Source organism: Pelophylax lessonae (assembly GCF_965119305.1).
Source record: "Pelophylax lessonae genome assembly, chromosome: 8".
NCBI lineage: Eukaryota > Metazoa > Chordata > Amphibia > Anura > Ranidae > Pelophylax > Pelophylax lessonae.
Window position 1 is genome coordinate 299,535,386 of NC_138775.1, and position 24,221 is coordinate 299,559,606.

At 47.6% G+C, this 24,221-nt stretch overlaps 1 protein-coding gene across 2 annotated transcripts in view; it reads left to right on the top strand.

The window, feature by feature from the left end:
* Positions 1-24,221, top strand: part of RNF220 (ring finger protein 220) — a 337,403-nt gene that overhangs the window by 188,879 nt on the left and 124,303 nt on the right. The gene's annotated exons all lie outside the window — the stretch shown is intronic.

The window sequence follows — 24,221 nt, forward strand, 5'->3', positions numbered from 1 at the left end:
CCTCTTATTTCTGAGTGCCCCCCAGAGCAAGCCACTTGCTATTGGGGCACTTGTGCGTGCTCACTCCTGAGCCCTGCTGTGTGTGCCTATAAGACACACCGAATAGGGCTCGGCCCCACCCCCCGCTATCTCCTGAATGGCTCATTGGCTGTGATTGACTCCCGCTGCTATGTCTCAGCCAATGAGGAGGCAGAGACCTGGGAGAGCAGCCACTGTCATGCACATTGCAGGATCTGGATTGGTCAAGTATTAGGGGGAGCTGCATACTGAAGGTTTTTTGTACCTTCATGCATTAAAAAACCTTCAACATTTACAAGGAGTTACCCTCAAGTAAGCCCCCCCAATGGGCATTAGTTTGGAGTTGCCCCATATTTGGATTTGTGACCGGTCCTCTTCAAGGCTCCGGCTCTCAGTTGGCTCCTCCTGCAGTCCAGTGATATGAATGGTCCTCGGAGAGTCTCTTATAAAGGTTGGAATTACAATGTTACCATTTTTCTTTCAAGAGGAAATATTGTTTCCTTACGTTTTCCCTTTTCATAGAGCTGAGAATTCCTTCGCTCGCTATCACCGCGGCTCAGCCGGGGGCGCCAACCCGGGCAAACACCTCCATCAATTCACAGAGACTTATGATGATATGGAGAGTTTGTTCTCTGCCAGCTAAACATCTATGGGAGCTCCGAAATAAGGAGAGGGAGTTATTTCAAGCCCTACTGAGCTTTCAGTTTAAATCAGCTAAATTTATTCCAAGGGCATCGAAACCAAATAAACTTGGTTCATTTCCTATAGAAAGCAGCCTCAGCCTGGGCAGAAAAACCTGTCCCCTGCCAGCATACATGTGCGAAAGCAGTAGTCTCCCTGCAGAGCTCAGGCACCCCCCTCCCTCGTTGAGTCCAAGCTAGAACTCTCCAATCAATAGAGAGCAGGAGTTTTGTTTAGTACAGAGTTACAGTTCAGACTCAGCAGGGGGGGTGTTGGACCTCTGCAGAGAGACCACTGCTTCCACACACAGCGTAAGCATCCTTCTCTGCAGGATGCTGCCAGGGGACTGGCTTTTCTGCTCAGGCTGCGGCTGATCAGCAGAGCTGGATGTTACTGCTGAGCAGGGGATCAGCAGAGCTGGGGGCTACTACTGAATGGGGGGGGGGATGAGCAAAACTGGGATTATTACCGAGCAGGGGATTTGCTGAACGAGGGTACTATCAAGCTGGGGATCTGCTGAACGAGAGAACCAATGAGCTCCGGATCTAATGAACGGGGATACTAATGAGCTGGGGATCTGCTGAACAGAGGTACTAATGAGCTGGGGATCTGCTGAACGGGGTACTAATGATCTGGGGATCTGCTGAACGGGGGTACCAATGAGCACGGGATATGCTGAACGGGGGCACTAATGAGCTGGGGAACTGCTGAACAGGGGAACTAATTAACTGGGGATCTGGTGAATGGGGTACCAATGAGCAGGGGGTCTGCAGAATGGGGGTACTAATGTGCAGGGGATCTGCTGAATGGGGGAACTAATGAGCTGGGGATCTGCTGAACGGGGGTACTAATGAACAGGGGATCTGCTGAACGGGGGTACTAATGTGCAGGGGATCTGCTGAATAGGGGTACTAATGAGCTGGGGATCTGCTGAACGGGGGTACTAATGAACAGGGGATCTGCTAAACGGGGGTACTAATGAGCAGGGGATCTGCTGAAAAGGGGTACTAATGAGCTGGGGATTTGCTGAACGGGGGAACTAAGGAGCTGGGGATCTGCTAAATGGGGGTACTAATGAGCTGGAGATCTGCTGAACAGGGGTACCAATGAGCAGGGGATCTGTTGAAGGGGGGTACCAATGAGCTGGGGATCTGCTGAATGGGGGTACCAATGAGCAGGGGATCTGCTTAACGGGGATACCAATGAGCTGGGGATCTGCTGAGCCCTTTAAAACAAATAGAAAATCACCACACACACACACACACACACACAGGGCATTTGTCAAGCTTCATTAAAGCACTAAAAAATCATGTTGAAGTGGGAGGAGCTTTCCCGTGTAAATGAGCCCTAAGACATAAGACGATGTAAATGGGCGCCATTCACGTGTTACCATGCGTTCATTTTCAGTGTGCGGTCTACACACCACAACACACATAAAACTGGGCGTGCACCTTTATTCCAGCACATGGGTCACATGTGTGCCGCACCCCCCGGGTGCAATGGGGGTCCTTGCAGTGGCCTGGCGGGAGCGCCCCCCTCAGGAAGTATGAAGAAAGAATGAATTGATATTTTATATATATTTAATCTTCCTTTGTAATGCAGGTTGGGGGGTCCAGGTTTCCCCCCCTCACTCTCACCCCATTGACACCTCATACGAGCGCGGCAGACACAATGGCCGTAATTGATGGTATCATTTGGGTCCCTTCCAACCTAATAAAGAGCCGCTGCAAATTAGCGCGGTGGCTTAAATGAAGAGAAGCAATTAGCGCCGCCAGGAAAGCCATCAAGGAAGTGAGGGGGGCCGCGTGCGAGCCGCCGCGGGAATGGACGGTACGGTGGCGGAGCTCGGTCGGGGGAGGGGGAGGGTGCGCCTTGGGGGTTTAATGGGAAACAGGGCAAGGTGTAAATCATACACCTGACAGGCCGCCATTGTCATCCTGCTGACAGATGAGGAAGGATGGGGTGATTCCTTTAGCTGAGCCCCGGCCGTTAAGGGGGGACAGACAGGCTCTCTTGGAGCGGCGGAGCCTCACCGCCAGCGAGCCCTTAGCGAGCGCAGGAAGAATAAGAAGTCTCTATTAATTATTAAATAACGACCCCGGCCGCGCGGTGATAGATAACATCCAATCTATTCCAGGCATCCAGGCAATTCAAGCTAATCTGCAGCAAAGGCCAAAGCTCTTTGTCACCCTTATGGGGCCATTTGAAGTCATCCTCTCCGGGGCCCCCTAATGCCGCCATTGTAGGAGGAGGGCTCTTTTCACACCTCTGCAGCTTCCATCTGTAGTGCGGGGAGGAGCGCTGATTACTGTTAATAATTAACGTTTCATTTGCAAATCTATTTATGAACATTAAATCATTTTGTTAAAGTTTATGACATGAAATCCGGCAAAAATACGCCAATTATTTGGTCAGCCGACGCATTTCCCACTCCTGTACCAGTAACCAGCCCTCCTGTACTGGGCTCTGACCCCATTGGGCCAGTAGGGGGAGACCATGAGTAGAGAGGGGAATTTTTTTTTTTCCATTGGGCACGGGCGGAGCATTACCGCAGGACATGGCTCCCAGCAGTTATAGTAAGGATCTCTGGGGCTCACTAGTTCAGCAGGAGGACGCGGGTCAGAGAGAGGGCTTCTTATTTTTTGCTTTCGAGAGCAGAAGTAATATTATGTGACTTGGCTGCCGACAGTCACTCCTGACCCCTGCACTCTGTATGTTACTCTGTATGTTACATAGTCTTGACCCCTGTACTCTGTATGTTACATACTCCTGACCCCTGGACTTTGTATGTTACATACTCCTGACCCCTGCACTCTGTATGTTACATACTCCTGACCCCTGTACTCTGTATGTTACATACTCCTGACCCCTGCACTCTGTATGTTACATACTCCTGACCCCTGTACTCTGTATGTTACATACTCCTGACCCCTGCACTCTGTATGTTACATACTCCTGACCCCTGCACTCTGTATGTTACATGCACCCGAAGCTGCACTCTGTACAATACATACTTCAACCCCTGCATTCTGAACGATACACACTCCTGACCCCTGCACTCTGTATGATACATGCTTCTGACACCTGCACTCTGTATGTTACATACTCCTGACCCCTGCACTCTGTACGTTACATACTCCTGACACCTGCACTCTGTACAGTACATACTCCTGACACCTGCACTCTGTACAGTACATACTCTTCACACCTGAATTCTTTGCAATTCATACTCCTGACACCTGTGCGTTACATACTCCGACCCCTCTGCACTTTGTACAATACATACTCCTGACCCCTGCACTCTGTATGATAGATACTCCCAAATCCTGCACTCTGTACGATACATACTCTTGACACCTGAATTCTGTACAATACATACTCCTGACCCCTGCACTCTATATGATACATACTCCTGACCCCTGCACTCTGTACGATACATATTCCAGACCCCTGCAACCTGTACTTTACATACTTCTGACACCTGCACTCTATACAATAGAAACTCCTAACTCCTGACACCTGCACTCTGTATGATACATACTCCTGACACCTGCACTCTGTATGATACATACTCCTGACACCTGCATTCTGTATGATACATACTCCTGACCCCTGCACTCTGTATGATAGATACTCCCGACACCTGCACTCTGTACGATACATACTCTTGACACCTGAATTCTGTACAATACATACTCCTGACCCCTGCACTCTATGTGATACGTACTCCTGACCCCTGCACTCTGTACGATACATACTCCAGACCCCTGCACTCTGTACGATACATACTCCAGACCCCTGCACTCTGTATGATACATACTCCTGACACCTGAACTCTGTATGATACATACTCCTGACACCTGCACTCTGTGCAATACGTACTCCTGATACCTGCACTATGTATGTTACATACTTCTGACTCCTGCACTCTGTACAATACATACTCCTGACACCTACACTCTGTATGATACATACTCCTAATACCTGCACTCTGTACAATACATACTCCTGACACCTGCACTCTGTACAATACATACTCCTGATTCCTGCACTATGTATGATACATATTTCTGACACCTGCTAAATTTTTAAGCCCCTCCCACTGCTGGCACAATTTTGCCACACCCACAGTTAATCGCAGCGTGCTTGACATGCTGCATCATTATTGCTGTTCAGGGGGTCCCTTTCAGGTAGGCTGTACCGGGCCCCATGATTTCTAATGACGGCCCTGAATAAAGCCGCAGGCAATCTCATTTCTAAACGCTGATTGCGACAGTCACAAAATAACTGGAAAGTGTGAAATTGAAGTGAACAGATCAGCGACGCCCCCCTGTGATTGGTTTTATCTCAGCGGCGGGATCTCATCCTCCTGTTACGGTTGGGTCGGATTTGCATGGTAATAGTGACTCTTGCTGATACCAGATCGATCCGGCAGCTTCCAGCGGATGTACCGGCTAATACTCTGCAAATTCATGACGTGATTTCAGGATCCAATCAGGTCTCGGGAAGTCATTGTTAATTATTGATCCTTCCAGACTTCCATCCTTGGATTAGGCGCCCCAAGTTTATTCATAGTCCTGATTACATTATGGGGGGGGGGTGAGGATTCTGGGGGATTGCTGTTTGCACGCTCCAATGATCTTCTTTTGGTTTTGGTGGTTTTATTGATAATTTCAATGATGAAAGATTTCCATCCCATCCCCCATTGTCATCGCCATGAGCGCCATCCCGGATAAGACCCCTAGATGCTGATTGGGCGTATATGTAGTACATAAATCCATAGGCTTTATTCTGATCCTTTTCTATCATCTTATGAGGATCTATAATGATCTCCCCAAAGAAATCCCCCCCCCCCCCCCATGCTATGCTATGACTGCATGCTGCTCGCCATCACTGCGTCTGTTTATGTGCGTTGTGGCGCCCCCCGAGGACTCAGTTGGAGTGCATGAAACGCGTGATGCTTACTGAGACCCGCCACTGGCAACAGGTCCTCTTGGCCTGGCTACATGTGGAGAATGGCGGCTGTTCTTCTTCTCACACCCCCCCCCCCCCCCCGAGATGCTATGCACACCTCTCAAGAAAGCGCATGAACAAAACGTGCGAGAACGCATGAAAACGCATATTCAAAAAAGTGTGAAAAAACAAAAGGCCCCCCCAGTCTAAAATCCAGAAATGTTACTTATCAATGGGAAACCTGAGCCTGGGATTATGGACACAACTACCATGACAAAATTATTATCAGAAGCCCCCCCCCCCATTCAAATCAGAGTACCGCCTATATGTGAGGGCCACCCCACCAGATCAGAATACCCCCTATATGTGAGAGCCCCCCACATCAGAGTACCCACCTATATGTGAGAGCCCCCCACATCAGAGTACCCCCTATATGTTAGAGCCCCCTCCACATCAGAGTACCCCCCTCCACATCAGAGCACCCCCTATATTTGAGAGAACCCCACCACATCAGAGTACCCCTTATATGTGAGAGCCCCCCTCCACATCAGAGTACCCCCTATATGTGAGAGCCCCCTCCACATCAGAGTACCCCTTATATGTGAGAGCCCCCACCACATCAGAGTACCCCCTATATGGGAGAGCCCCCACCACATTAGAGTACCCCCATGACAGCCCAATATCACATTAGAGTCTCCTCATCATCACGGAATCCTCCTATCACAGAGTCTTCTCAACACATTGAAGTCTACCAATAACAGAGCGCCCCTCCATCACACGCCCCCCCCAATAACAGAGCACCACTTCATCACACACGCCCTAATAACAGAGCGCCCCTCCATCACACAGCCCTAATAACAGAGCGCCCCTCCATCACACAGCCCCCCAATAACAGAGCACCCCTCCATCACACAGCCCCCCAATAACAGAGCGCCCCTCCATTACACAGCCCCCCAATCACAGAGTGCCCCTCCATCACACAGCCCCCAATAACAGAGCCCCCCTCCATCACACGCGCCCCAATAACAGAGCGCCCCTCCATCACACAGCCCCCAATAACAGAGCACCCCTCCATCACACAGCCCCCCAATAACAGAGCGCCCCTCCATTACACAGCCCCCCAATAACAGAGCACCCCTCCATTACACAGCCCCCAATAACAGAGCGCCCCTCCATTACACAGCCCCCAATAACAGAGCACCCCTCCATCACACAGCCCCCCAATAACAGAGCGCCCCTCCATTACACAGCCCCCCAATAACAGAGCACCCCTCCATTACACAGCCCCCAATAACAGAGCGCCCCTCCATTACACAGCCCCCAATAACAGAGCACCCCTCCATCACACAGCCCCCCAATAACAGAGCGCCCCTCCATTACACAGCCCCCCAATAACAGAGCACCCCTCCATCACACAGCCCCCCAATAACAGAGCACCCCTCCATTACATAGCCCCGAATAACAGAGCACCCCTCCATTACACAGCCCCCAATAACAGAGCACCCCTCCATTACACAGCCCCCAATAACAGAGCACCCCTCCATCACACAGCCCCCCAATAACAGAGCGCCCCTCCATTACACAGCCCCCAATAACAGAGCACCCCTCCATCCCACAGCCCCCCAATAACAGAGCGCCCCTCCATCACACAGCCCCCAATAACAGAGCGCCCCTCAATCACACGCGCCCCAATAACAGAGCGCCCCTCCATCACACGCGCCCCAATAACAGAGCGCCCCTCCATCACACAGCCCCCACTAACAGAGCGCCCCTCCATCACACAGCCCCCCAATAACAGAGCGCCCATCCATCTCACAGCCCCCCAATCACAGAGCGCCCCTCCATCACATGGCCCCCCTATCACAGAGCTCCTGCATCTCACAGCCCCCAATGAGAGTCCCTGTATCTCACAGCCCCTCCCACCAGCCATGATCAGCCTGCATTGCATAGAGAAGCACAGAGAAGATGACAATAATGAGTATAAAATATATAATATAATAATCTAATAAAAACAGGTTTATCTAGAAATGTCATTATCATGTTAAAGGGGGGGGGGGGGGGGCAGAATATAAGCAGATTAAACTTCAGCTTTATACCCCCCAGTTATTTCCGGCAGTCCTCAGACGTATAATTAGACTTCTGGAAGAACAAATTCAGATGATTTTTCCTGTTCTGGAATGGGAAGGTGGGAAGTGGTACTGAGCTGAGAAGGGGGGGAGGGGGGAGGGGGGAGTGAAGGACGCCGGGAACGCAGCATGCAAATTTAATTTCAGAATCAGGGACTTTCTCTCCGAAGAGGTTTGTCGCCTTTGAGCCCTTCTCCTCGTTACATATGTAGCAGCCTCATTGAACCTGACATGTCAAATTCAAGCCATTTGTGCAAAATCTCCCTTTAATAATATCGTTTCATTTCCCTCAAATGAGACTTGAATGCATGTAAAATGGAAGTGGATATTTAAAGTGTAACATTAGGCAGATGTGTTAGCCAGGGGCCCTGCGAATATATGAGATTCTCCAGTGCTTAACAGGTTGTAACTGCGCTCCTTTCCAATATGTCACCCGCCGATCGCCGCCGCCACCGCCACCGCCACCTCACTTTAAGCCAAAAATGTAAATTGAAAAAAAAAAAGGAAATGTACAGAATGATTTTCTTTAACCCTTTATTACAGAATTGGTGTCTAAGCGCACAAATCACGCACAAATCACAATTATGCCTGTGCGCTTAAATCACGATTGCATCTGAGCGCACAAATCACGATTAAATCTGAACGAACAAATCACAATTACGTCTAAACGCACAAATTACGATTATGACTGTGCTTAAATCACAATTACATCTGAGCGCACAAATCACATCTGAGCGCACAAATCATGGTTACTTCTGAGCGCAAAAATCATAGTTACTTCTGAGCGCACAAATCACAATTATGTCTAAACGCACAAATCACGATTATGTCTTAGTGCACAAATCCCAATTACTTCTGAGCGCAAAAATCACGATTACTTCGGAGCGCAGAAATCACAATCACATCTGAGCGCACAAATCATGATTACTTCTGAGCGCACAAATCACGATTACGTCTAAATGCACCAATCACGATTACGTCTTAGCGTACAAATCACGATTTCATCTAAACACACAAATTACAATTACATCTGAGCGCACAAATCACGATTATGTCTGAGCGCACAAATCAAGTTTTTTTTGAGCGCACAAATCACGATTACGTCTGAGCGCACAAATCACGCACAAATCATGATTATGTCTGAGCGCACAAATCACGATTTTTCTGAGCGTATAAATCACGATTTTTCTGAGCGTATAAATCACGATTACGTCTGAGCGCACAAATCACGATTACGTCTGAGCGCAGAAATCACGATTACGTCTGAGCGCACAAATCACGATTTTTCTGAGCGCATAAATCACGATTACGTCTGAGCGCACAAATCACGATTACATCTGAGCGCACAAATCACGATTAAATTTGAGCGTACAAATCATGATTATGTCTGAGCGCACAAATCACGATTATGTCTGAGCACACAAATCACAATTACTTCTGAGCGCACAAATCACGATTAAATCTGAGCGTACAAATCACGATTATGTCTGAACGCACAAATTACGATCACATCTGAGCACACAAATCATGGTTACTTCTGAGCGCAATAATCATGGTTACTTCTGAGCGCACAAATCACAATTATGTCTAAACGCACAAATCACGATTATGTCTTAGTGTACAAATCATGATTACTTCTGAGCACACAAATCACGATTACATCTGAGCGCACAAATCACGATTACGTCTAAATGCACCAATCACGAATACGTCTTAGCGTACAAATCACGATTATGCTGAGCGCACAAATCACAATTTCATCTAAACACACAAATTACAATTACATCTGAGCGCACAAATCACGATTATGTCTGAGCGCACAAATCACGATTACGTCTGAGCGCACAAATCACGCACAAATCATGATTATGTCTGAGCGCATAAATCACGATTTTTCTGAGCGTATAAATCACGATTTTTCTGAGCGTATAAATCACGATTACGTCTGAGCACACAAATCACGATTACGTCTGAGCGCACAAATCACGATTTTTCTGAGAGCATAAATCACGATTACGTCTGAGCGCACAAATCACGATTATGTCTGAGCGCACAAATCACGATTACATCTGAGCACACAAATCACGATTAAATCTGAGCGTACAAATCACGATTACGTCTGAACGCACAAATTACGATTACGTCTGAGCGCACAAATCATAATTACTTCTGAGTGCACAAATCACGATTACGTCTAAACGCACAAATCACGATTACATCTGAGCGCACAAATCACGATTAAATCTGAGAGTACAAATCACGATTATGTCTGAGCGCACAAATCACAATTACTTCTGAGCGCACAAATCACGATTATGTCTGAACGCAGAAATTACGATTATGTCTGAGCGCACAAATCACAATTACTTCTGAGCGCACAAATCACAATTACTTTTGAGCGCACAAATCACGATTACGTCTAAACGCACAAATCACGATTACGTCTAAACGCACAAATCACGATTATGTCTGAACGCACAAAACATGATCACATCTGAGTGCACAAATCACGATTTTGATAATCTGACAATGAGCAACAAATACTAAAAGGCAATGTGACATCCCTACCTTGTAAGACCCTACGCAGCTCCACCAGCCAACGAGGCCCCTTTAATAGATTGTAATAATACATTGTTTCCTATCCAAGAGATTAAAATTTAATTTACAATTGTTGCAATTTTTCCCCGATGAAATTATGGATTGCATCTTCCATTCTCTGAGTATAAAAATCGTCTCCACCAAGTCCCTAAACCTACAAATCTTGACTTCCTACATAAAAGTCATGGCTTAGGACCGCCCCTTCCTGACTATTGGTGGGTTCTGTGTTTTTTTAATGTGGCGCAGAGTACCCGGAAGTGAGGTCATGACATCCCTTCCGGGTTTTTACATGGAGACCCGATCAGAGCCGAATGCGGCGGCCCTGCAGGTAGGATGCCCGGGTCTCCCAATGGGACGGGGGAGCCACGGGAGGCTTCTCAGTCGTATCGGTTGTCATTACAAGACAGCCGCCCGTCGGCTATGGACGCCGGTATCGGGGTGATGCCTCTAGCGGCAGACATCACTCCGGTACAGCACTTTCCCCAAATATTGGTAACCTCCGGGGCCGATTCTGATATATATCGGTGGAAAGTTCACATTGGCCCCCGATATATCGGCATTGCCGATAATCGGTTGATCCCTAATCTAGATCACCCCAAAAAGTACCTAAACCTTCAAATCTTGACTTTCTACATAAAGCCATGATTTAGGACCGCCCCCTCCTGACTATTGATCGGTCCCGTGTTCCTGTGGATAGGTTCACACGTATTTCAGATCGCCCCAGAAAGTCCCCAAACTTTCAAATTCAAATCTTGACTTCTCAAATAAAGTCAAGGATTGGCACCGCCCCCTCCTGGCTATTGGTGGGTAAAACGGCTCATTATTAAATTCATCATAATGCAGCCACAGACGCAAGGCAGGTGATCCATTGTAAGTTTATAGTCAGTCCCCCCCCCCAGTCTGTATTACCCCCCGGTCTGTATTACCCCGGTAAGAACTTGATCTGGCCCCATTAGCAGTTCTTCACTCTGCTCAGCATGTTGTTTCCAAACTACAAGTCCCATGAGGCATTGCACGGCTGACAGTTACAAGCATGACTCCCAAAGGCAGAGGCATGATGGGACTTGTAGTTCTGTAACATCAGGCTAGGAGGTGTCCATGGATTCCTCGTATCTGCTCTCTTTAATTTTTTCTTGATGATTAAAAGTATAAGAAGAAGATGATAATTGTGCTAAAGATCTCTGAGGAAGAATATTTATCATTGCCCCGGCCACCACCGCCAACGCCACCCCCACCGCCATGCCTCAAAGAAGCAGCCAACGCATGTCAGCCGACGAGCTGCGAGCGGAAAGTGCTGCCGAAGGTTCTTGGCACGCATTCCAAACTACGAGTGGCAAAAGGAAGCACCTGACAGAGGCGGTGAGAGAAGACTTGGCTCGGAACCCCTCCGGCCCATGAATCTTCCCTCTCCGGCACGAGGAGCTGGAAGGAAACCCCTGTCCACTGGCCGGGTCACAGCGTGATTAAAGAGGACCTGTCTATGGCTCAGAGCATGATTAAAGAGGACCTCTCCACGGCTCAGAATGGAGGCAGAGGCTTTGTTCACCAACGCTGGGGAGGAAGGATACCAAGGAGGGAAAATCAGGATTATATATCGAAATACCAATAATAATCATCATCCTAATAGTAATAACAATAATCATCATCATAATACACTGCTCAAAAAATTAAAGGAACACGTTTTAATCAGAGTATAGCATCAAGTCAATTATACTCCTGGGATATTGATCTGGTCAGTTAAGTAGCAGAGGGGGTTGTCAATCAGTTTCAGCTGCTTTCATGTTCATGAAATTAACAACAGGTGCACTAGATGGGCAACAATGAGATGACCTCCAAAACAGGAATGGTTTTGCAGGGTGAGGTCACTGACATTGTTTTCCCTACTCATCTTTTCTGACTGTTATAAACTAGTTTTGTATTTGGCTGGGGTCAGTGTCACTACTGGTAGTATGAGGCCATACCTGGACCCTATAGAGGGGGTCAGTGTCACTACTGGTAGCATGAGGAGATACCTGGACCCTATAGAGGGGGTCAGTGTCACTACTGGTAGTATGAGGCCATACCTGGACCCTATAGAGGGGGTCAGTGTCACTACTGGTAGCATGAGGAGATACCTGGACCCTATAGAGGGGGTCAGTGTCACTACTGGTAGTATGAGGCCATACCTGGACCCTATAGAGGGGGTCAGTGTCACTACTGGTAGTATGAGGAGATACCTGGACCCTATAGAGGGGGGTCAGTGTCACTACTGGTAGTATGAGGAGATACCTGGACCCTATAGAGGGGGTCAGTGTCACTACTGGTAGTATGAGGAGATACCTGGACCCTATAGAGGGGGTCAGTGTCACTACTGGTAGTATGAGGAGATACCTGGACCCTATAGAGGGGGTCAGTGTCACTACTGGTAGTATGAGGAGATACCTGGACCCTATAGAGGTTGCACAGGCAGTCCAACTCCTCCAGGATGACATCAATACGTCCCATTGCCAGAAGGTTTGCTGTGTCTCCCAGCACAGTCTCAGGAGCATGGAGGAGATTCCAGGAGACAGGCAGTTACTCTAGGAGAGCTGGACAGGGCCGTAGAAGGTCCTTAACCCATCAGCAGGACCGGTATCTGCTCCTTTGTGCATGGAGGAACAGGATGAGCTCTGCCAGAGCCCTACAAAATGACCTCCAGCAGGACACTGGTGTGAATGTCTCTGACCAAACAATCAGAAACAGACTTCATGAGGGTGGCCTGAGGGTCCGACGTCCTCTAGTGGGTGCTGTGCTCTCTGCCCGGCACCATGGAGCTCGATTGGCATTTCCCATTGAACACCAGAATTGGCAGCTCCACCACTGGCACCCTGTGCTTTTCACAGATGAGAGCAGAATTCACCCTGAGCACATGTGACAGACGTGAAAGGGTCTGGAGAAGTCGTGGAGAATGTTATGCTGCCTGTAACATCGTTCAGAATGACCGGTTTGGTGATGGGTCAGTGATGGTCTGGGGAGGCAAATCCATGGAGGGACGCACAGACCTCTACAGGCTAGACAATGGCACCCTGACTGCCATTAGGTATCGGGATAAAATCCTTGGACCCATTGTCAGACCCTACACTGGTGAAGTGGGTCCTGGGTTCCTTCTGGTGCACGAGAATGCCCGGCCTCATGTGGTGAGTATACAGCCAGTTCCTGGGTAGATGAAGGAATGGATACCCCCACGCTCGCCTGACCTAAATCCTCTGGGACATTATGTTTCGGTCCAACCAATGCCGCCAGGTTGCACCTCAGTCTGTTCAGGAGCTCAGTGATGTCCTGGTCCAGATCTGGGAGGAAATACCCCAGGACACCATCCGTCATCTCATTAGGAGCATGCCCTGACGCTGTCAGGCATGCATAGAAGCACGTCGGGGCCATACAAACTACTCTGAGGTCCTGCAATGAAATTTCAGCAAAATGGACTCGCCTGCTGCATCATTTTTTCACTTTCATTTTCGGGGTGTCTTTGAATTCAGCCCTCTGTAGGATGATAATTTTTATTTTCATCAAATGATGTGGCATCCTTTCCTTCCTAACACATTACCCAGTCCATACCAGTATAGATCCTAACACATTACCCAGTCCATACCAGTATAGATCCTAACCCATTACCCAGTCCATACCAGTATAGATCCTAACACATTACCCAGTCCATACCAGTATAGATCCTAACCCATTACCCAGTCCATACCAGTATAGATCCTAACACATTGCCCAGTCCATACCAGTATAGATCCTAACACGTTACCCAGTCCATACCAGTATAGATCCTAACACATTACCCAGTCCATACCAGTATAGATCCTAACCCATTACCCAGTCCATACCAGTATAGATCCTAACACATTACCCAGTCCATACCAGTATAGATCCTAACACATTACCCAGTCCATACCAGTATAGATCCTAACACATTACCCAGTCCATACCAGTATAGATCCTAACCCATTACCCAGTCCATACCAGTATAGATCCTAACCCATTACCCAGTCCATACCAGTATAGATCCTAACCCATTACCCAGTCCATACCAGTATAGATCCTAACCCATTACCCAGTCCATACCGTATAGATCCTAACACATTACCCAGTCCATACCAGTATAGATCCTAACACATTACCCAGTCCATACCAGTATAGATCCTAACACATTGCCCAGTCCATACCAGTATAGATCCTAACACATTGCCCAGTCCATACCAGTATAGATCCTAACACATTACCCAGTCCATACCAGTATAGATCCTAACACATTACCCAGACTATACCAGTATAGATCCTAACACATTACCCAGTCCATACCAGTATAGATCCTAACACATTACCCAGTCCATACCAGTATAGATCCTAACACATGCCCCAGACTATACCAGTATAGATCCTAACACATTACCCAGTCCATACCAGTATAGATCCTAACACATTACCCAGTCCATACCAGTATAGATCCTAACACATTACCCAGTCCATACCAGTATAGATCCTAACACATTACCAAGGCCATACCAGTATATATCCTAACACATTACCAAGGCCATACCAGTATAGATCTTAATACATTACCCAGTCCATACCAGTATAGATCCTAACACATTACCCAGTCCATACCAGTATAGATCCTAACACATTACCAAGGCCATACCAGTATAGGTATCCAGCAGGAGTTTTTTTTCCCCGTTGAGATCTGATGTGTTTTCAAAGTGTTCCTTTCATTTTTATTTTTGAGCTGTGTAGTAATAATAATTACAATAAAAATAATAATAATAATATTTTGTAGATATTTTATTGGAGCAAACTGGACAGACTTTATGACTTCCATGCAGTTGATTGGCTCCTCAGATAATGAGTGTCTCCGGTGTGTTCTTGTGGCCGGTATTAAGGCTCCGTTCACACTAGTGCGACCTTGGTCACACAAAGTCACATGACAAATCGCATGCTAATGGTTTCAGGGGCTCCCTTTCCAATCCTTGCGATCTAAAGTCGCATCACAGTCGCACTGGAAATCGAAGTGTGAATCGAGCCTAAAAGTCAGCCGCACCTTCGATGTCGATCATTTTATTGGAAAAATGTGACTTTATAACCCCCCCCGATATCTCCCGACATTATTATCGTAATCATTGATATCAATGAGAATGGTAATAGTAAATACTCTGCTGCTATTTCTATCACCCCCCCCCCCATCTCCTCCCTCCGTCCTGTGAAAGATTATATTACATTCTATAACAATATAATAATACAAAAATATTATAACAGCAATTAGCAAAATAAAACACAAGAATATTTTATAATAACAATTATCAACATACAATAAAATACAATAACATATGATAATCGTATATATACTATGGGGGAGGGGGGGGTCCTGTGTTCAGTAGAATGGTTCTCTTTGTATTTGGGGATCAGCAGAGATAATGTGGGGGGGAATAAAGCTGGAGTTCAGTCTGCTGATCGCAGTGCTGTGTGCTGCCATCTTGTGGATAAAGTTATAGCAGATCAGATCCAGCGAGTTTTCTCTATGTAACTTTTTGTTCTCTTGTTTAGATTGTATCAAATGTGAATAGATAAGAATGATACAAATCATAGAATATTCTATCCAGTCCATTCACAGAATATTACATCCAGTCCATTCATCAATGTTCTATCCAGTCCATTCATAGAATATTCCATCCAGTCCACTCATAGAATATTCCATCCAGTCCATTCATAGAATATTCCATCCGGTCCATTCATAGAATATTCCATCCGGTCCATTCATAGAATATTCCATCCAGTCCACTCATAGAATATTCCATCCAGTCCATTCATAGAATATTACATCCAGTCCATTCATAGAATATTACATCCAGTCCATTCATAGAATATTACATCCGGTCCATTCATAGAATATTCCATCCAGTCCACTCATAGAATATTCCATCCAGTCCATTCATAGAATATTCCATCCGGTCCACTCATAGAATATTCCATCCAGTTCATTTATAGAATATTCCATCCATTCCACTCATAGAATATTCCATCCATTCCACTCATAGAATATTCCATCCATTCCACTCATAGAATATTCCATCCGGTCCATTCATAGAATATTCCATCTGGTCCATTCATAGAATATTCCATCCGGTCCATTCATAGAATATTCCATCCAGTCCACTTATAGAATATTCCAATTGGTCCATTCATAGAATATTCCATCCAATCCACTCATAGAATATTCCATCCAGTCCATTTATAGAATATTCCATCCAGTCCATTCATTGAATATTCCATCCAGTCCACTTACAGAATATTCCAACCTATCCAGTCACAGAATATTCCATCCAGTCTATTCATACAATATTCTCTCCAGTCCATTCATAGAATATTCCATCCAGTCCATTCATAGAATATTCCTTCCAGTCCATTCATAGAATATTCCTTCCAGTCCACTCATAGAATATTTCATCCAGTCCATTCATAGAATATTCCATCCAGTCCACTCATAGAATATTCCATCCAGTCCACTCATAGAATATTTTAATATTTTTAAGCCCAATGGAATAAAAAAATTCCCCTCTCTACTCATGGACCCCCCCTACTGGACTAATGGGGTTAGGGCTTGGTACAGGAGGTCTAGCCCTGCCCCCCTATCAGCAGCCCAGACTGCGCCCCCCCTATCAGCAGCCCAGATACTGCTAGTACATTACTGCCAAATACACCAATAGCACATTATTTACCTATAGTGCCAGCGCCATCCATCCACCACTTTAGACAGGCGCCCTCTGGTGGCTGGGCTGATACATACTGCACAGACATGGTCCACCTTTCTTCATATGGGAAGCAGATCGGGGGGGGGGGGGGGGGGGGGGGAATGCACATAAGAAGCGGGGGGGAGTGGCTGCAAAGAGGCAGCAGGAGATCAGCAGCACTGAGATGGAATAAATGAGGGAGAAGAGTATGGTGACTGTTTATGAGCGTTCAGCGCAGTTCGGGTTCTGCTTGTGCAGTATGTATCACAATGCCTGTCTGATGAAGCCTGTGCCCCCCCCTCCTGTGATATCCGCTGCGTCCCCCCCTCCCCTCTTATGTCAAAGTGACACCGGGGAGCTGACTGCTTGTAAAATGCCCCCTGGCACTTGCTGACAGCAAGGATCTGCACAGCAAGTTAAAACCCAACCTGATCAATAAAGGAGAGGAGGCCGTCCGCCCCAACAGTCGATATTTTTTTATCTGTCTTCAGCCCAGTCCTGTGGATGACATCTCCCCGTCCCCCCCCCCACCGCCACCGCTCTTCCGCCAGCAATGACACTCAAGGGCGTGAGCCCCCCGGCCAGCGGCCGTCTCAATTTATAAAATCTTGGGAGGAAGGAAAGGAAAGTTGACTGCTTGGCCTTTCCTTAATAAGATCTTTATGATTTATATCAATTTTTAATTGAAAAAATTTGCGAATTAATTGATTTTTGGGACTTGCCAATTAAGGCTGTAATTGGGCGCGTGATAAATTCAGCAGCCGACCCCTTTCCTGCGGCTCCCTCCCCCGTGCGGCACGGGGAAGACGGCTGATGTGATGGCAGAAGAGGGGGGGGGGGGGGAGGTGGTGTATAGGCCACCGGTTCTGTCTTCTCTAATTTAAGAGGAGAGGAACGTGAAATTTAGAAGTGAGGACAGTGGTGGTGGTGGTGGTGGGGGGGGGGGGGGTCTGGGAGAGGGGACAGGGGACAGCAGTGACGAGGGGGGAGTGGGGACCGCTTTGATGGGGGGGAGCGGGGACAGTGGTGATGGGGGGGGGTGCTGGGACAGTGGTGACGGGGAAGGAATGGGGACAACGGGGGGGGTGGGGGGTAGCGGGGACAGCGGTGACGGGGGAGAGCGGGAACAGCGATGACAGGGAGGAGTGAGGACAGTGGTGATGAGGGAGGGGTATTGGGGACAGCAGTGATGGGGGGGGGGGGGTGGGGACAGCAGTGATGGTGGGGGGGGGTGGGGACAGCAGCGATGAGGGGGGGACAGCGGTAACGGTGGGTAACGAGGGGGATGGGGACAGCGGTAACGGTGGGGGGGGGGGGGAGCTGGGACAGAGGTGACGGGAGAGAGTGGGAACAGCGGTGAGAGGGGGGAGTGAGGACAGTAGTGATGAGGGGGGGACTTTGGCGATGGGGGGGAAATGGGAACAGCGGTGATGGGGGGAGTGGAGACAGCAGTGATGGGGGAGAGTGGCAACAGCAGTGACAGGTGGGAGTGAGGACAGTGGTGATGAGGGGGGGGGGAGTGGGGACAGCAGTTACGGGGGGAATGGGGATAGAGGTGACGGGGGGGTGGGGACAGCGGCGACAGGGGGGAGTGGGGACAGCGGTGATGAGGGGGGGGGGGAGGGGACAGCGGTGATGGGGGTGAGCAGGCACAGCGGTGACAGGAGGGGGAAATGGGGACAGCAGTGATCAGACTGTACATTGTAACTTTGTAGGAGGAGGAGGAGGCATTTTCTCAGTCTCTCCTCCCCCAATGATCAGACTGTACATTGTAACTTTGTATAAGGAGGGGGAAGCATTTCCTCAGTCTCCCCTCCCCCAGTGATCAGACTGTACATTGTAACTTTGTAGAAGGGGAGGAGACATTTCCTCAGTCTCCCCTCCCCCAGTGATCAAACTGTACATTGTAACTTTGTAGCAGATCACAAGGTCAGGGGCTGATCTGTGTCAGACATTTGTAAACACAGCCATCATCTCTGAGCCAACATCTCAGTCCAGGAAATAAATGTTGACCCTGGATGATGCCTGAACAAAGATGGTGCCGTCGTTCTGGAAAATCAGATGAGGGCGTGTGACTTCTGTGACACCTGGAAGTGTTGCACTTACATATTGTGGGGCATACTTGCCCCCCCCTCATCCTCCACCTGACTGTATGGGATTTATGGAACAAAATGGTTATCAGACGTTTCCTAGTAGAAGTTAATTTGGAATGAATTGTCAGCTCTGCGTAGAACCGCCGGCTCTTTCCCTCCAGTTCCGGCACCACAAATCCTCCAGACTTATCATCTGATAAGGAGGGAGCGGCCGGGAACCTGGGCAGGTGGGGGTGACATCTGCTGCCGCTACATCAAGAGGCATTTGAAGATGGAGAGTCGCAGAGAAGGGATCTGCAGCTGAGATTTCCCTGCGAAGAGCGTCATTACACCTCCGCTTTGCAGCGGCTCGGCCAGACTTAACCTAATCCCCGTGTAGGCCCTTCGTAAAGCGAGCAGATCAGGGGGGATAACGCTCTATATCCCACCGTCTCGCCTCCTAAACCGCCGCTGTTCAAGGCCGACGTCCCAGGAAAAGGGATGACGACTCGTTTAGAAACCTTCTGTTCTATCAACAAACACTTCACCCTTCCGGGGAAATAAATTACGCTTCAATCTTTTTCAACAAGAATTGTTTGATCAGATCTGATACTCCAATCAATATCCCCGGCTCTCTGCGATAAGCCCGCTGCTGTTTGCACAAGTCGCTGCTTTCTGTTACATAAAAAATACAAAAAGGACATTTTCATAGAAAGTCGCAGAAAACGAACGCTGGAGATCTATAGAATAAAAATAGCTGCAATCTAAGCCTGGTTGTACCAGCTGGGCAGAGGACCTGCAAATCTCAGATCCTGACACTGAAGGTCAACTTCAGACAAACATGGCCGCCCAAACATTTCCACAGAAAATCGTTCGAGCGCTTGATCCTGCCATCATCGAGTCAACTAACTTAATTCATTCATAACTTCATTCGAAAGCAATTAGAGTTTAATCGATATCAGATACTTGATTGAAATCCGAGAAGTATGAATGAAACAAAAACCACATTCTCCTTCAAATTTCATCACATCAGTAAAAATATCGTCAGTTTGACCCCCGAACCATTGGAGAATAAAGTGAACGTTCTGAAAGCAATCATTCAAAACTAAATTCTACTAGTGTGTGGTGTGGCCAGGGATGGTTATGTGTGGGCAGAAGAATTCCCACAGAAGTCTTCTCAACCCCCCGAAATTCCATAGCTAATGTCCTCGACATTGGATCTACATCAATAGGACCTGAGACTCCTCAACATTGGTTTCTACATCGGTAGTACATGAGACTCCTCAACATTGGATTCTCCATCCACAGGAACTGAGACTCCTCAACATTGGATTCTACATCGATAGGAACTGAGACCCCTCAACATTGGATTCTCCATCGATAGGGACTGAGACTCCTCAACATTGGATTCTACATCGGTAGTACATTAGACTCCTCAACATTGGAGTCACCATTGATAGGAACTGAGACTCCTCAACATTGGTTTCTACATCGGTAGTACATTAGACTCCTCAACATTGGAGTCACCATTGATAGGAACTGAGACTCCTCAACATTGGATTCCCCATCGATAGTACCTGAGACCCCCTCAACATTGGATTCCCCATCGATAGAAAAACTGAGACTCCTTAACATTGGATTCTCCATCGATAGGGACTGAGACTCCTCAACATTGGATTCTACATCGGTAGTACATTAGACTCCTCAACATTGGAGTCACCATTGATAGGAACTGAGACTCCTCAACATTGGTTTCTACATCGGTAGTACATTAGACTCCTCAACATTGGAGTCACCATTGATAGGAACTGAGACTCCTCAACATTGGATTCCCCATCGATAGTACCTGAGACCCCCTCAACATTGGATTCCCCATCGATAGAAAAACTGAGACTCCTTAACATTGGATTCTCCATCGACAGGAACTGAGACTCCTCAAGATTGGATTCTACATTAGTAGTACATGAGACTCCTCAACATTGGAGTCTCCATTGATAGGAACTGAGACTCCTCAACATTGGATTCCCCATCGATAGTACCTGAGACCCCTCAACATTGAATTCTCCATTGACAGGACTAAGACTCCTCAAGATTGGATTCTACATTGGTAGTACATGAGACCCCCTCAACATTGGATTTTCCATCGATAGGAACTGAGACTCCTCAACATTGTATTTTACATCAATAGGAACTGAGACTCCTCAACATTGGATTCTCCATCGATAGGAACTGACTCCTTAACATTGGAATCTCCATCGATAGTACCTGAGACCCCTCAACATTGGATTCTCCATCGATAGGAACTGACTCCTTAACATTGGATTCTCCATCGATAGTACCTGAAACTCCTCAACATTGGATTCTCCATCGACAGGAACTGAGACTCCTCAACATTGGATTCTCCATCAATAGGAACTGAGACCCCTCAACATTGGATTCTCCATTGATAGGGACTGAAACTCCTCAACATTGGATTCTCCATCGACAGGAACTGAGACTCCTCAACATTGGATTCTACATCAATAGGAACTGAGACCCCTCAACATTGAATTCTCCATCTATAGGAACTGAGACTTCTCAACATTGGATTCTCCATCGACAGAAACTGAGACTCCCCAAAATTGAACTCTCCATCGATAGTACCTGAGACCCCTCTACATTGAATTCTACATCAATAGGAACTGAGACTCCTTAACATTGGATTCTACATCAATAGGAACTGAGACTCCCCAACATTGGATTCTCCATCGATAGGAACTGAGACTCCTCAACATTGGATTCTACATCAATAGGAACTGAGACCCCTCAACATTGGATTTTACATCGAAAGGAACTGAGACTTCTCAACATTGGATTCTCTATCAACAGAAACTGAGATTCCCCAACATTGAATTCTCCATCGATAGGAACTGAGACTCCTCAACATTGAATTCTACATCAATAGGAACTGAGACTCCTTAACATTGGATTCTGCATCAATAGGAACTGGGACTCCCCAACATTGGATTCTCCATCGATAGTACCTGAGACCCCTCAACATTGGATTCTCCATCGATAGGAACTGAGACTCCTCAACATTGGATTCTCCATCGATAGGAACTGAGACCTCTCAACATTGGATTACCCATCAATAGGAACTGAGACCCCTCAGCTTTGGATTCTCCATCAATAGGAATTGAGAGCCCTCAACATTGGATTCTCCATCGATAGGAACTGAGACCCCTCAACATTGGATTCTCCATTGATAGCAAATGAGACTTCTCAACATTGGATTCTCCATCAATAGGAACTGAGACTCCTCAACATTGGATTCTCCATCGATAGGAACTGAGACTCCTCAACATTGGATTCTACATCAATAGGAACTGAGACCCCTCAACACTGGATTCCCCATCAATAGGAACTGAGACCCCTCAACATTGGATTACCCATCAATAGGAACTGAGACCCCTCAGCATTGGATTCTCCATCAATAGGAATTGAGAGCCCTCAACATTGGATTCTCCATCGATAGGAACTAAGACCCCTCAACATTGGATTCTCCATTGATAGCAAATGAGACTTCTCAACATTGGATTCTCCATCAATAGGAACTGAGACTCCTCAACATTGGATTCTCCATCGATAGGAACTGAGACCCCTCAACATTGGATTCCCCATCAATAGGAACTGAGACCCCTCAACATTGGATTCCCCATCGATAGGAACTGAGACCCCTCAACATTGGATTCTCCATCGATAGGAACTGAGACTCCTCAACATTGAATTTTCCATCAAGTGTATGGGGGGAGGGAGGGGGGAGTGCATAGGGGGAGGGGTGAGTGTATGGGGGGGGAGTGTATGGGGGGGATGAGGGTGGGGGGTGAGTTTATGGGGGGAGGGATGAGTGTATGGGGGGGAAGGGGTGAGGGTGGGGGGGTGAGTTTATGGGGGCAGAGGGAGGGGTGAGTGTATGGGGGGAGGGGTGACTGTATGGGGGGAAAGAGGGGTGAGTGTATGGGCGGGAGGGTGAGTGTAGGGGGGGGAGGGGTGAATGTATGGGGGGGGCGAGTTTATGGGGGGAAGGAGGGGTGAGTGTATAGGGGGGTGAGTATGGGGAGGTGATTAAGGGGGAGAGGGAGGGGTGAGTTTATGTGGGGGGGTGAGTGTATGGAGGGAGGGGTGAGTTTATGGGGGGGTAAGTGTATGGGGGGGGAGGGGTGAGTGTATGGTTTGTTCAAGAATACTGCGGAGGTTGTTCTGGATAAATACGGAGGAGCAAAGGTTTTATCTTTGAACATTGGCGTCCAATCAGCTGATTTTCCAGGGAACGGGGGAGGGAAATGGATTAATTTATAGCGCTTCATATTATCACAATCTGATTATCTGATATCAGGAGATCAGTTATTGGGCGTTGGAAAGCGCGGCGTGCTGGGAATGGCGCGGTGATACATTGACATAATAAGACCCGGTGTGAAAGGGATAATCTTATATCCCTTTATTGCCCATTTGTGACTGTTGATAAATAGCCTCATGGAAGTGTAAGTGGCAGTTTGCAGCGGCGGCGGCCCCGACCTCCCGCTATCCGCGCTCCGGCACATGTGTACCAACAAATTGCTCTAACCACATTTGTGGGGTTATGGATGGGAGCGGCGCTGGCGGTGACATTAAGTGGATTCTTCAATTTTCTATGTTTTCTTTATTATTATGTTATAATTGAATTACATGAATTTGTACAGCGCTCAGTCAGGGGAGGGGGGAGGGGCGCCGCTCATCTGTTATCGGTGGGTGACACCGAGGCCCTCAGATTGGCGCCAATTAAAGTTGTTATAAGTTTTCCATGGAAGTTCTGCGTCTCCTCTGTGGTGATTGGTTGTCGCACAACTTCGGTCTGCGTCAGAATTTCATCATTTCCCCTCCCCCTCTTCCCTTCCCCTTCTGAATGGTTCCCCTTTCCTTATGCCTTGGGGTACAGAAAAATTCAATGAGATCCCCATCAGAGTACCCCTTACATCAGGGTCCCCATCAGAGTCCCCCCTTACATCAGT